This window comes from Talpa occidentalis, unplaced genomic scaffold, assembly GCF_014898055.3.
Source record: "Talpa occidentalis isolate TD23 unplaced genomic scaffold, MPIMG_talOcc4v2.1 talOcc4.16, whole genome shotgun sequence".
Classification (NCBI taxonomy): Eukaryota; Metazoa; Chordata; class Mammalia; order Eulipotyphla; family Talpidae; genus Talpa; species Talpa occidentalis.
In genome coordinates this window covers 77,628,813-77,641,519 of record NW_023601653.1, presented here as the reverse complement: position 1 = coordinate 77,641,519, position 12,707 = coordinate 77,628,813, and the positions used below count along the sequence as shown (strand labels likewise).

At 42.6% G+C, this 12,707-nt stretch overlaps 1 protein-coding gene across 3 annotated transcripts in view; it reads left to right on the top strand.

Annotated features, from left to right (window-relative positions):
* SLC11A2 (solute carrier family 11 member 2) overlaps positions 1-12,707 on the top strand; it is a 65,968-nt gene that overhangs the window by 4,778 nt on the left and 48,483 nt on the right. Inside the window, exon 1 of one of the 3 annotated variants that reach the window (XM_037514740.2) lies at positions 9,067-9,089. The exons of 1 other annotated variant lie outside the window; for it this stretch is intronic. The gene's annotated coding sequence lies outside the window, so the exon portion shown is untranslated. Of the gene's footprint in view, positions 1-9,066; positions 9,090-9,319; positions 9,343-12,707 lie in introns of those variants that run through there. One more of the 3 variants, XM_037514741.2, reaches the window with a different exon arrangement.

Genomic DNA, 12,707 nt, shown 5'->3' with positions numbered 1-12,707 from the left:
AATGATAAAACCACCAAACACCAAAGGAAGGATGGCAGTAAATAGCCTCATCTATCAATAATCACCTTAAACTAAACTCAAATGTTCTGAACTCACCAGTTTAAAAATACAGAATGAGGGGCCTCCCTGGTGGTGCAGGCAATTGAGCACAGCACTGTGAAGCTGTCCGCAGCCTCTGCAGCACGGGTTCGATTCCCAGCTGGCTGGGGAGATACCCACATGGTGTGGCAGACCTCCCCTGTCATGCCCGTTGCTCCCCTCAGCAGTGTACTTCTGTCGTCTGCCTGTTCTGCTCCCTGCTCTGTCTCTGGTGAATCCTCTCATCCTCCTGTACATCTGGCCTGTACCCCGGTTCTTGTATGCATGAATAAATCTTTTAAAAAAATACAGAATGACAGGTTGATTTAAATGCATAATCCAAATATGTATACTTAAAGTGAAAGGCTGGAACAAAGTATTTCAAGTCAATAACACAGAGTAAATATCAGGAAATACTACTGTCATATCTGATAAATTAGACTTTCGGTCAACAAAGGTAATCAGGGACAGAGACCGGCACAATATAATCATCAAAGGGACTATTCATCAAGCATATAAAACTGTCATCAATATTTACACACAAACAGGTACACCCAAATATATAAAACAACTATGAACAGAAATAAACAAAAAAATTGACAGCAACATAATCACAACAGGACATCTTGAGACATCACTTACATCAATGGATAGGTCATCTAGATAAAAAATGAAAAAGGAAATAATGGTCTTAAATGAATCTGTGGATCAGATAGACTTACTTAGTAGACATGTACAAAGCCATCCTCCAAAAAAAATGAATACATATTCTTCTCAAGAGCACATGGAACTTTCTTAGTTTAGATCATATGCTGGGACACAAAACGTCTCAAAAATATATCAGACTTGGGCCTCCCCGGTGGTGCAGCGGTTGAGCGCTGGCTTGCGAAGCTACCCGCAGCCTCTGCAGCACTGGTTTGATTCCCAGCTGCTCCCCGACCACGGGAGGAGGGTCCCACATGTTGCGCAGACCTCTCCTGCCACCCACTGCTCCCCTCAGCAGTGTACTTCAGTCCTTCTGCCTGCTCTGCTGCCCGCTCTGGCTCTGGTGAATTCTCTCACCCTCCCAGGCTTCTGACTGTACCCAGTGCTTGTATAAATAAATAAATATATCTTAAAAAAATAATATATATGCATTAAAAAAATCAGACTTGAAATTATATCAAACTTTTTTTTAAGATTTTCTTATTTATTTATACAAGCACTGGGTACAGTCAGAAGCGCAGGAGAGTGAGAGAATTCACCAGAGCCAGAGCAGGGAGCAGAGCAGGCAGAAGGACGAAGTACACTGCTGAGGGGAGCAGCGGGCGGCAGGAGAGGTCTGCACGCCATGCGGGACCCTCCTCCAGTGGCCGGGGAGCAGCCGGGGATCGAACCGGCACTGCAGAGACTGCGGGCAGCTTCAGGGATTGAACCGGCACTGCAGAGACTGCGGGCAGCTTCGCAACCCAGCGCTCAACCGCTGCGCCACCGGGGAGGCCCTCAAACATTTTTTCTGGTCGCAACAGCATAAAGCTAGAAATCAACCACAAAAGGAAATATGGAAAAGGGGGCCTCCCTGGTGGTGCAAAGGGTTAAGCATAGCACTATGAAGCTATCCGCAGCTTCTGCAGCACGAGTACAATCCCCGGCTGGCTAGGGAGCCACCCACATGACGCTGCAGACCTCTCCTGTCTCTCCCTGTGCTCCCCTCAGCAGTGTATTTCTTTCTTTCTTTTTTTTTAATATTTATTTATTTATACAAGCACTAGGTACAGTCAGAAACACGGGAGAGTGAGAAAATTCACCAGAGCCAGAGGGGAGAGCAGAGCAGGCAGACTGACAAGTACACTGCTGAGGGGAGCAGCGGGCGGCAGGAGAGGTCTGCGTGCCATGTGGGACCCTCACCCGGTGGCCGGGGATAGAACAGGTGCTGCAGAGGCTGTGGGCAGCTTTGCAACCCAGCGCTCAACCGCTGTGCCACCAGGGAGGCCCAGCAGTGTATTTCAGTCAGTCTACCTGTTCTGTTCCCCACTCTGTCTCTGGTGAATCCTCTCAACCCCGCACCTCTGGCCTGTACCCCAGTTCTTGTATGCATAAATAAATAAATCTTTTTTAAAAAAGAAATATGGAAAAACCCCAAACATATGCAGACTAAACAAAATGCTTTTGAATAACTCATGGGCCAATGAAGAATTCAAAGAAGAAATAAAAATTATCTGGAAATCAAAAAATGAAGATAAGTTGCCAGATGCTATGGGATGCACTAAAAGCAGTATTAAGAGGGAAGTTCATAGCAATACAGGCCCACATCAATGAACAAGAAAAATGTTAAATAAACAATCTAACTTTACAGCCAAAGGAATTTAGAAAAATAATGAATGAAAAAAATAACAAATGGAAAAAAAATCATTAGGAGGAAGGAAATAAAAATTAGAATAGAAATTTAAAAATAGAAACAAAAAACTGATACAAAAGATAAAACCAATATCTTACTCCTTAAAAGATACAATATTGATAAACCTCTAGGCTAGGCTCACTAAGAGAAAATCCGTATAAAAGGAATCAGAAATGAAAGAGGCAAAACTACAACAGATACTACAATAAACACAAAAGGATCATAAAAGACAACTATGAACATCTTTATACAAACAAACTGTAAAACCTAAAAGAAGCAAACAAATTTATAGAATCATACAAACTTCCATGAATGAACCAGGATAAAACAGACAGCTTTAGGGCCTCCCCGGTGGTGCATAGGTTGAGCGCTGGGTTGCGAAGCTGCCCGCAGTCTCTGCAGTGTTGGTTCGATCCCCAGCTGCTCCCCGGCCACTGGAGGAGGGTCCCAGATGGCGCGCAGACCTCTCCTGCCGCCCGCTGCTCCCCTCAGCAGTGTACTTGGGTCCTTCTGCCTGCTCTGCTCCCCGCTCTGGCTCTGGTGAATTCTCTCACCCTCCCGCGCTTCTGACTGTACCCAGTGCTTGTATAAACAAAAAACAAACAAACAAATAAAATAAATAAATAAATAAAACATGCCTCTATAAAAAAAAAATCAATTTACAAAAATTGGTTGCATTTCAAAATGTGAACAAAGAAGAAAAAGAAATTAAGGAAACAGCTCCAATTCTAATTGTACCACAGAGGATGAAATAACTGGGAGTAAACTTAACAAAGGAGATGAGGAATCTAAACACTGAAAACTGTAAGGCACTGCCAATGGAAATAAAACACAAAAGAAAAGGAAAGATACCTTGTGTTCGTGGACTGGAAGAATATTCATGTTAAATTAGCTATATTACCTAAAAGAACGTACTGATTCAATGCAATAGCTCTCAAAACCCCAATAACATTCTTCAAGGAAATGGAACAAGCAATTACAAAACTTGTGTGGAAACAGAAAAAAACCTGAATAGACAAAGCAGTCCTGAGAGGAAAAAAAGAACAATGGTGATATCATACTCCCTGCTTTCAAAACATACTACATGGTAATAGTAATAGTGATCAAAACAGTATGGCATTGGAAGAAAAACAGAAGCAGAGGAATACAATAGAGAGCCCAGAAATAGGGAGAGTTAATCTGACAAAGGAGTTATGACCATACAATGGATAAAGGAAAGAACCTTTAGCAAATGGCACTAACTTAATATACAAAAATTAATTCAAAAAGTTGGATATAAAGTCTAAAACCATAAAATACATCCAAGAAAGTACAGGAGATGCACTTCTGGACATCAGCCATAGAGATGTATTTGGTGATGTAGCTCCAGTGACAAGAGAAACAAAAGCAAAAATAAACAAAATGGGCTATGCCAAACTGAAAAGCTTTTATACTGGGAAATAAACTGTCACAAAAATCAATCTACAGACTAGAAAAAGATATTTGCACATCATGCATCCAACAAGGGGTTAACTTCCAAAATACATGAAGAACTCAATTCAATAACAAAAGAGAAGTCAAAAATGGACACAAAGCCAAAATAGATAGTTCTTCAAAGAAAACATACAGATATAGGGTTATGAAAAATTGCTCAACATCACTTAGAAAGGAAATGCAAATCAAAACCACAATGAGATATCACCTTACCCATTTGAGAATAGCCTATATAAAAAATATTGGAAACAGCAAATTAATGATGAGGATGTTGAGAAAAAGAAACAATCAACCACTGGTTGAGGAAGGGAATTTGGTGGAGCTGCTATGGAAAATGGCATGGAGATTTCTCAAAAAAAAAAAGAAAAGAAAAAAGGAAATATCCTACGATCTGACAATAACACTTCTAGGTATTTACCCAATGAATATGAAAACAAATGCAAAAGGTTTATGAACCACTAAGTTCATAGCAACACTATTTAATGTAGCCCATTCATGCAACCAACCTAAATGCCCATGGATCAGCAAATACATTAAAAAACAAAAAATGGGGTCTCCCCGGTGGTGCAGCGGTTGAGCGCTGGGTTTCGAAGCTGCCTGCAGCCTCTGCAGCTCCCATTTGATCCCCGGCCACCGGGTGAGGGTCCCACATGGTGTGCAGACCTCTCTTGCCGCACCCGCTGCTCCCCTCAGCGGTGTACTTCGTCCTCTGTGTGTTCTGTTCCCCACTCTGGCTCTGGTGAATCCCCTCACCCTCCTGCGCTTCTGACTGTTCCCAGTGCTTGTATAAATAAATAAATAAATCTTAAAAAAAAAATAGAAATACTGGATAACCCAGCAAACCCACTATTGGAGTAAAGGAAATTGAAGATCCAGGGCCTGAATAAGTGGTAATTTCTGCCTCAAGAGCTGTGAAGAGAAATTCCAGGGTGACAGCCGCACATCTGTCTTAGAGAACCCCAGTAAAGACTGGAGTAAGAAAACACACTCAGAGAAAAGATGAGAATAAATAGACAACATAATTGCCAGTTTGGGGAAACTTGAAGATAAACATAGGCATGAGATTAAATGTAAACAGGAGAATCTGTTTGAACTTGACACAAGTAACATTTTCCAAGGGCTGGTAACTTGTATCCCATAGACAAAGTAAATGTGATACTGATGGATTGCTGGACCCTCCAGTGTATAACATGCATGAGTGTCCAGGAAGCAGTGGTCAAAGCAGAGTTAGAAGTGGAAGAGAAGTATTGTGTGGAGATAACTGTGAAGGATAGGGAAGCGGGAGCAGGAGTGGCAGGGTATGTTTTCAATGCTAAATGCAATCTGACCTATAAAAGGAAAGGAAGTGAGGAGGAGGCTTTGCTAGGAAGAGCCCAGACTATCCCTCCACTGTGAACATCTTACTGCCATTCCAACAGAGAGCTATTCTGCAAAGCAAAAATTGCCTTTGCGTGAGTCTTATGTTGGGCATCACTGAACCCTCACCATGCTCAGTCACTGGCCAGAGTTAGGAGAGTTAGTCGAGAGTTAAGAGAGTATGTCCTTACTTTGACAGATCTCAAAGGAGCTGCAGCTGAGGTTGCTCACTCACTGCACGCCTCGCTGCAGGAGCTCTTCGAAAAACAGATCTGGGGGCCTCCCTGGTGGCACAAGGGGTTAAGACACAACCTATGAAGCTATCCGCAGCCACTGCAGCACGAGTTCCATCCCTGGCCAGGGAGCTACCCACATGGCGCAGCAGACCTCTTCTGACTCACCCGCTGCTCCCCTCAGCAGTGTATTTCAGTCAGTCTGCCTGTTCTGCTCCCCACTCTGTCTCTGGTGAATCCTCTCACCCCTACACCTCTGGCCTGTATCCTAGTTCTTGTATGCATGAATAAATAAAATCTTAAAAAAAAAACAGATCTGAATGAAAAAAAATTAACAACCCAGTTCATATATGAAATGAAACCTACTTTATACATAAGCACACTACCCCATTCTGTGTCATTTTTGCACAATGCTGGTCATGACCTACCAATAGATTGAAAAAAACACTGCTTTAAGGCAGCAACCTTGGTGGATTAAAGGATTTCTATATTTTTCACTTGAAAAAATGTTGTCAAGTGGCTGTATCAATTTCACAAGATTTGAGAGTTTTAATTTCTCCTTCACCATCATTTAAGGTGTTCACGCTTTCAGATTATGATGGGAAAGTAATCTCAGTTTACATTGCACTTTCCTGATGACTATAGTCATGGAGTAGATTTTTTTAAAGATTGATTTATTTATGCATACAAGAGCAGGGGTGTAAGCCAGAGGTGAGGGGGACGAGAGACAGAGTGAGGAGCAGAACAGGCTGATTGACTGAGATACACTGCTGAGGGGAGCAGCGGGAGAGACAGGACACAGCAGAGGGCTGTGGGTCACCTCCCTGGCCGGGGATGGAACTCATGCTGCAGTGGCTGCAGATTGCTTCACAGTGCTGAGACTTAACCCCTTGAGTCACCAGGGAGGCCTGGAATAGATTTTTAAATCATTTATTGATTTTTTGGATTTCTTCTGAAAATTGTCTATTTGTGTGTTTTGTCCATTTTTCTGACGGGTTGTGTTATCTCTTTTATTGTCATTATGGGTTGTACAAGTCCATTACAGATACTCATTACCCATCTTTTTTCTGATACACATGTATGATGTAGATCTGGCCTCTCTGACTCCCCATTTGTCCGTCGTATTTTAAGCTTGAACGAGGTGTCTTTATGTAGGAGTTTTTAATGCTTGTTATAGACAATTTCTCAAAATTGTCCATTATGACTCTTTCATAAAGATTTAGGGAATTCTAAGGTCACAAAGATACTCTATATTTTTTCAGATTTTTCTGCAGGTCTTCTTTTGTGTTACAGCTTAGAGCTTTTACTCACTTAGAGTTTATATTTGCCTGTTCCTTTTCTGTTCTCAAGCCTGCGGGGCTCCCCCTTTGACTCTTCACCACATTTCTCAGCCTTGTATTTATCTCTGGCACGCCACCCATCTGACCACCTCCTCCCTCTGAGTCTTTCTCTTGGAACTAACAGAAGGGGAATACAGATGAGACCCCAAGCCTAGGAAAGGAGCTCTTTGAAGGCTGCAAAGAAGCGAGTGGCAAAGATGAGGAAAAGGGAGCCATTGGGAAGACTCTGTGTAAAAGATGTTTTGCAGGATGGTTCTTCATCTTCCACACCAAGAACCTGAGGATCCTGGCAGCAGAATTATGCTCATGGGAGGAAAAAAAGTGTCTCGGAGGCCTGGCCCTGAAAAAAAGGAGATGCAGATCTCGACAGGCTCCTTATGTCCTATTTTTAAAGCCCTCCCATCCCCACTTTCTTGCTTTACCTAGCTCTCCTTCCTTCCCTTGAGTCCTGTAAGCTTATTCTGTCTTCCATTCGAAGATTGTGAGATGTGGCATGTATGTCACAGAGGAGTTGTTGGTGAATCTAAGATTAGTACCCAGGTCTCGGGGCCTCCCTGGTGGCGCAGAGGTTAAAGACAACACTATCAAGCTATTAGCAGCTGCTGCACCACGAGTTCGATCCCCTACAGGCCAGGGAGCAACCCACATGGTGCAGCAGACCTCTCCTGTCTCACCCACTGCTCCCCTCAGCAGTGGATTTCAGTAGATCTGCCTGTTCTGTTCCTCACTTTATTTCTGGTGAATCCTCTCACCCCCCGCACCTCTGGCCTGTACCCCAGTTCTTGTATGCATAAATAAATAATTTTTTTTTTTTTTTAAATAGAACCCAGGTCTCCTGGCCATCTATCTGAAAGGTTTCAGGTAAGTCCAACTAAAACCAGTTAGTGAGAGAACTGTAAGAAAGGAGGTTAGCCCTTCCAGAGGGGTAGTATTCTAACATGACAAGAAATAGCCTTGGTTTCTACATGTAAGCATCTAAAAGCCTGTCTCATCATCTAAAAGCCTGTCTTAGTGCCTTCCCACAAAGGAAGGAGACACTGAACGGAATTTAGGATGTACTGTTCATAGACATGGGCTAAGAAAAGAATAAGCAAAGGACATTCCACGACAATAGAAAACAGGTAGACCAATCTGGTGACTGTGGACAGTGAAGAATGAACATCAAACATGCCAGAAATCAGTGGAGTTTTAGAATAAGGGCATTGCTGGGCAAGGAGCAGTGCCAGTAGTGATTGGCTATAGGGGTTCCAAGTTCAGAGAAACTGTCACCTATTAATTAGAGAGGGTGGGACTCTTGTCTTCCAACTTCTCCCACTCCCTTCCACCCTCCACATGCATGCTCCACCCCAAGCTTTTCCCCTTTCAGGCAACACAACCCTTTCTAAAGCTTGAGATCAGAGGAATTTTTACTTTGTTAGTCCTTGGCTGTAAATTAGGGGACCTTTACCCAGGATCAGCAGGAACCACCCTAAGGAGCCACTTTGTGCTGCCAGGCACGTCCACAGCAATTAGAGCAATAGGACAGAGGTAAGGGAACTCCTAGAGGGAAGTTCTCCCCACCTGAATCTGGCAGGATCACCCATCAGTCTTGATACTCACTGTGGTGCATTGCTCACTAGTCCACATGCACCATTTACTGACTCTCCCCTGGATTCAGTTTTTATGGGAAAAGGGAAGCCCCCGCTTCAAGGTAGTCTCAGGCTAGGCACACTTGCACAATCAGCAAGAGTCATAATTGTTGTGCCTAAGTGAATCCCTACTGGAAAGACTTCAAGGGCTTTGCATAGTAATGTCACTGCTTTAATGTACAGAAATAAAGGATTAATGTGTGCACACACACAGAAATATGTATGTTAATAAGTGTACACTTACTGCTCCTGGGGGGAGCTGTTGTCCTTGTCTTAGCTCTTTGTACTTGCTGTTCCTTCTGAGTGGAAGAGCTGTTCACCTGACTTGCTGTCTTACTTTGGTCAGATTTACGCCTCAGTGTCACCAAGCAAGGTCTTCCCAAAGCTATCCCTTCTGAACTAGTCCTTATTTCCCATCTCAAGTGCTTGTTTCTCTTTACCTTGCATTTTAAATTTATTTTTAGAAATAGAATTTATCACTTTCTGACATATTTATTGACTTGTTTGTTCATTATTTGTCTCCCCCACAGAATGTAAGTTCTTAGAAAGCAGGAGTTCTTGATCAGTGCTACATCCTAGTGCCCAGAACAGAGCCTGGAACACAGTAGGTCCCCAATGATGTATTTATTCACTGAATGAAATAATGGAACAAAACACATGTGTTTGGGTGTCCTTGCTCTAATATATGATGAAGTTAAACACATGAAACCAAGAAATCTTTCTAAGAAATTCTATTAAACTTTAGGACTTTAGCCATTCTGAATCTCTGACCCTCACCACTTAAGAAGACGTCTCTCCAACCTCTTTTTCAGTCTAGGTAACTCAAAGAGGCCTAAGGGAAACCCTTAACTCCAAGGGTAAGTTTGACTTCCACTGTTTTCAGTTTGGGACTTGATTAACGGCTCAAGCTGGGCATCAGGCAGAGCCTGCCCTGAGACTTTGCTGGAATGATAGGGAAAGATTACTTTATCTACCTGGAGTGTCATCATGTAGGATTATGTCATGATGATCCCCAGAAATGGAAGGGATTTCAATATTAAGAGGTGTGGCTAGAGGTAATAGCAAGCGCCAAGACACAGGGTCAGGCAAGGCTAGGGTGTTTTCAAGAAAGAGAGAATATGAAATTCAACTGGGAAGAACGGTTTACATGGTGGAGAGATGGTAGATGAGTGGAAAGAAGGTTGGAACCATGGTGTGGAGAACCTTGAACATCAGATGACAATTCTGGGGATCATCACTCCATATGCTGGGAGAACCTGCCTTAGAATAAAGCTATGCTGGGACTGAGGCAGATCTCAGAGTGAGAGACAGTTAGAAAAAAAGAGACAGGCGGCCCATGGGTTGGCACAGATCCAAAGCTAACAATACTAGTGGGTTCCCTAGTTATGTGAGTGATTAACTTTCCTTTGAGCACAACCAGTTGAATTGGGTTTCTATTACTGCCAACCAAAATCTGTAAAATAAAAATCATGCTTAATGAACACTTAGCTGTATAATCTGTACTGAAAATTTTCACTTGTTTACTGAACAACACACACATGCCTGTTTTTACCTAAACTGGAACATTTTATAGTTTACAAAATAATCTTGCAGATATGTTATCACTTGTTTTCTTTTTTTTTTTTAAGATTTATTTATTTATGCATTCAAGAGCTGGAGTGCAGGCCAGAGATGCAGGGGGTGAGAGGTTTCATTAAGGCAGAGTGGGGAGCAGAACAGGCAGATGCTGAGGGGAACAGTGGGCAAGACAGGAGAGGTCTGCACCATGTGGGTCAAATGCCTGGCCGGGGATCAAACTCATGCTGCAGTGGCTGTGGATAGCTTCATAGTGCTGCGTCTTAACCCTTTGTGCCACCAGGAAAGGCTTGGTTGGTTTTCACACAATCATGAAGCTGAGTATATGTGATTTTTTTTTTACTTAATTAAATTGAAATTTAGAGAAACCAAGCAATTCATCCAACATTATCTAGCTAATCAACAACAGAGTGAGGGCTCTAGTGTACATATTCTGGCTCTAAATCCAAGGCCTAGTCTCTGGCATTTCTAAGTATTTGGAGAGTTTCTGCATGAATTTAATTTTTGTCTCTCTCAAGAGAAGCATACTTAAAGACAGGACCTTGTTGTTTGACTTGACTCTCTCTTGTAGTTACTGGAGCAGCTTCCTGCAATGAATGGGTTCTAATTAGGGATTGGTTCTCATTGATTGTAAGGTTAGATTTGCCAGATTTGATTTCTTTCATCAAGGATTTGTAATCAGATAGTTGAAATAATACATATTACTGTGGTAGTTTTCTACTTTTTCCAATACTACGATAAGAATTATATTTTACATCAACCTAGTACACACACTATTAAAGAAAGTTTTTATGAAAGAAATCTTAGTGTTTGTCACATTTCTGATATTTCTTACTTCATTTTTTAAAATTCTGACTGTGGGCCTCGTCTCAGCACTATCAAGCTATCGGCAGCCACTGCAGCTTAAGCTCAATCCCCGGCCAGGAAGCTAACCCACATGGCACAGCAGACCTCTCCTGTCTTGCCTCCTGCTCCCCTCAACAGTGTATTTTATTAGATCCACCTGTTCTTCCCACTCTGTCTCTGGTGAATCCTCTCACCTCCCACTCCTCTGGCCTACACCCCAGCTCTCGTATGCATATATTTAAAAATAAGTAGATAGATAAATAAATAAATAAATAGAATTCTCACTGTGATCCACAAAATCAATCTCCTAGTCCTTATGGGTTGAGACCCAGTTTTATAGTACTCTTGTAGGTCACATATCTGTAAAATAAAATCAAGATAAAGTTCAGTATCACTAATGTTTGAGAATTAATGATATGCTATATATAATGCTAAGCACAGTGAATGACATAATAATGTTCAGCTATCTTTTTTAATAATTTTTTTATTTATGCATACAAGAACTGGTGCAGGGGAGTGAGGGTATTCACCAGAGACAGAGTGTGGGCAGAACAGGTGGATCAACTGAAATACACTGCTGAGGGGAGCAGCGGGTGAGGCAGGAGAGGTCTGCTGTGCCATGTGGGGTTATCTCCCTGGCAGGGATCAAACTCATGCTGCAGTGGCTGGCAATATCTTGATAACACTGAGATGTTAACCCCTGTGCCACCAGGAGGCCCATGTTCAGCGATCTTTATGAAGCTCACAGGCTATGGCAGAAATCAAATAAATTCAAGTAACTAATAAAATGAAAAATATGAGCCATAGTGGTTAAAAAAAATTCAAGAACAGATAAGGTTATTGAGAAATGGAACAGTCTTAAGGAGCAAGTGCTGCTTGAGTTAGGTCTTGAAAAATGGAAGGGATATCAATATTAAGAGGTGCGGCTAGGGCCTCCCCGATGGCGCAGCGGTTGAGCGCTGGGTTGCGAAGCTGCCCGCGGCCTCTGTGGTGCCGGTTCGATCCCCGGCTGCTCCCGGCCACCGGAGGAGGGTCCCACATGGCGCGCAGACCTCTCCTGCCGCCCACTGCTCCCCTCAGCAGTGTACTTCGGTCCTTCTGCCTGCTCTGCTGCCCGCTCTGGCTCTGGTGGATTCTCTCACCCTCCTGTGCTTCTGACTGTACCCAGTGCTTGTATAAAAAAAACAATAATAATAATAAATAAATAAATCTTTAAAAAAAAAAAAAAGAGGTGTGACTAGAGGTAATAGCAAGTGCCAAGACACGGGGTCAGGCAAGGCTAGTGTGTTTTCAAAAAAGAGAATATGAAATTCAACTGGAAAGAAGGGTTTACATGGTGGAGAGATGGTAGATGAATGGAAAGAAGGTTGGAACCATGGTGTGGAGAACCTTGAACATCAGATGAAAAGTCTGTTCTGTGTTTAAATGTGATAATGTGTATAAAACATCCTCCACTTTGGCATGAGGTCGGCACGCAGTTAATGAGAACTCCCTTCCCTTCTTTCCTTTACTCTGCAGGCAGTCGGGAACCATTGGAAGTTTTCAAGAGGGGGAGAGAAATGAGCAGATTGATCAGGGGGACATTGAGCTTGTTGAGGTCAGAGGAGTGGGGGCTTGAGCACCAAAGTAGTGGTTGGAATGGAAAGGACAACTGACCTTGAGCAGGTAGACGCTAGTAATTGGCATTATTTGATATAAAGAGGGATAAGATATTCACAATTGCTTTCAGTTTTTAATTCCCAGAAACTAGAACACAGGACATGTAGGAAGAAGTTGGTTTGAGTAGAGAGGAGGATAGTTT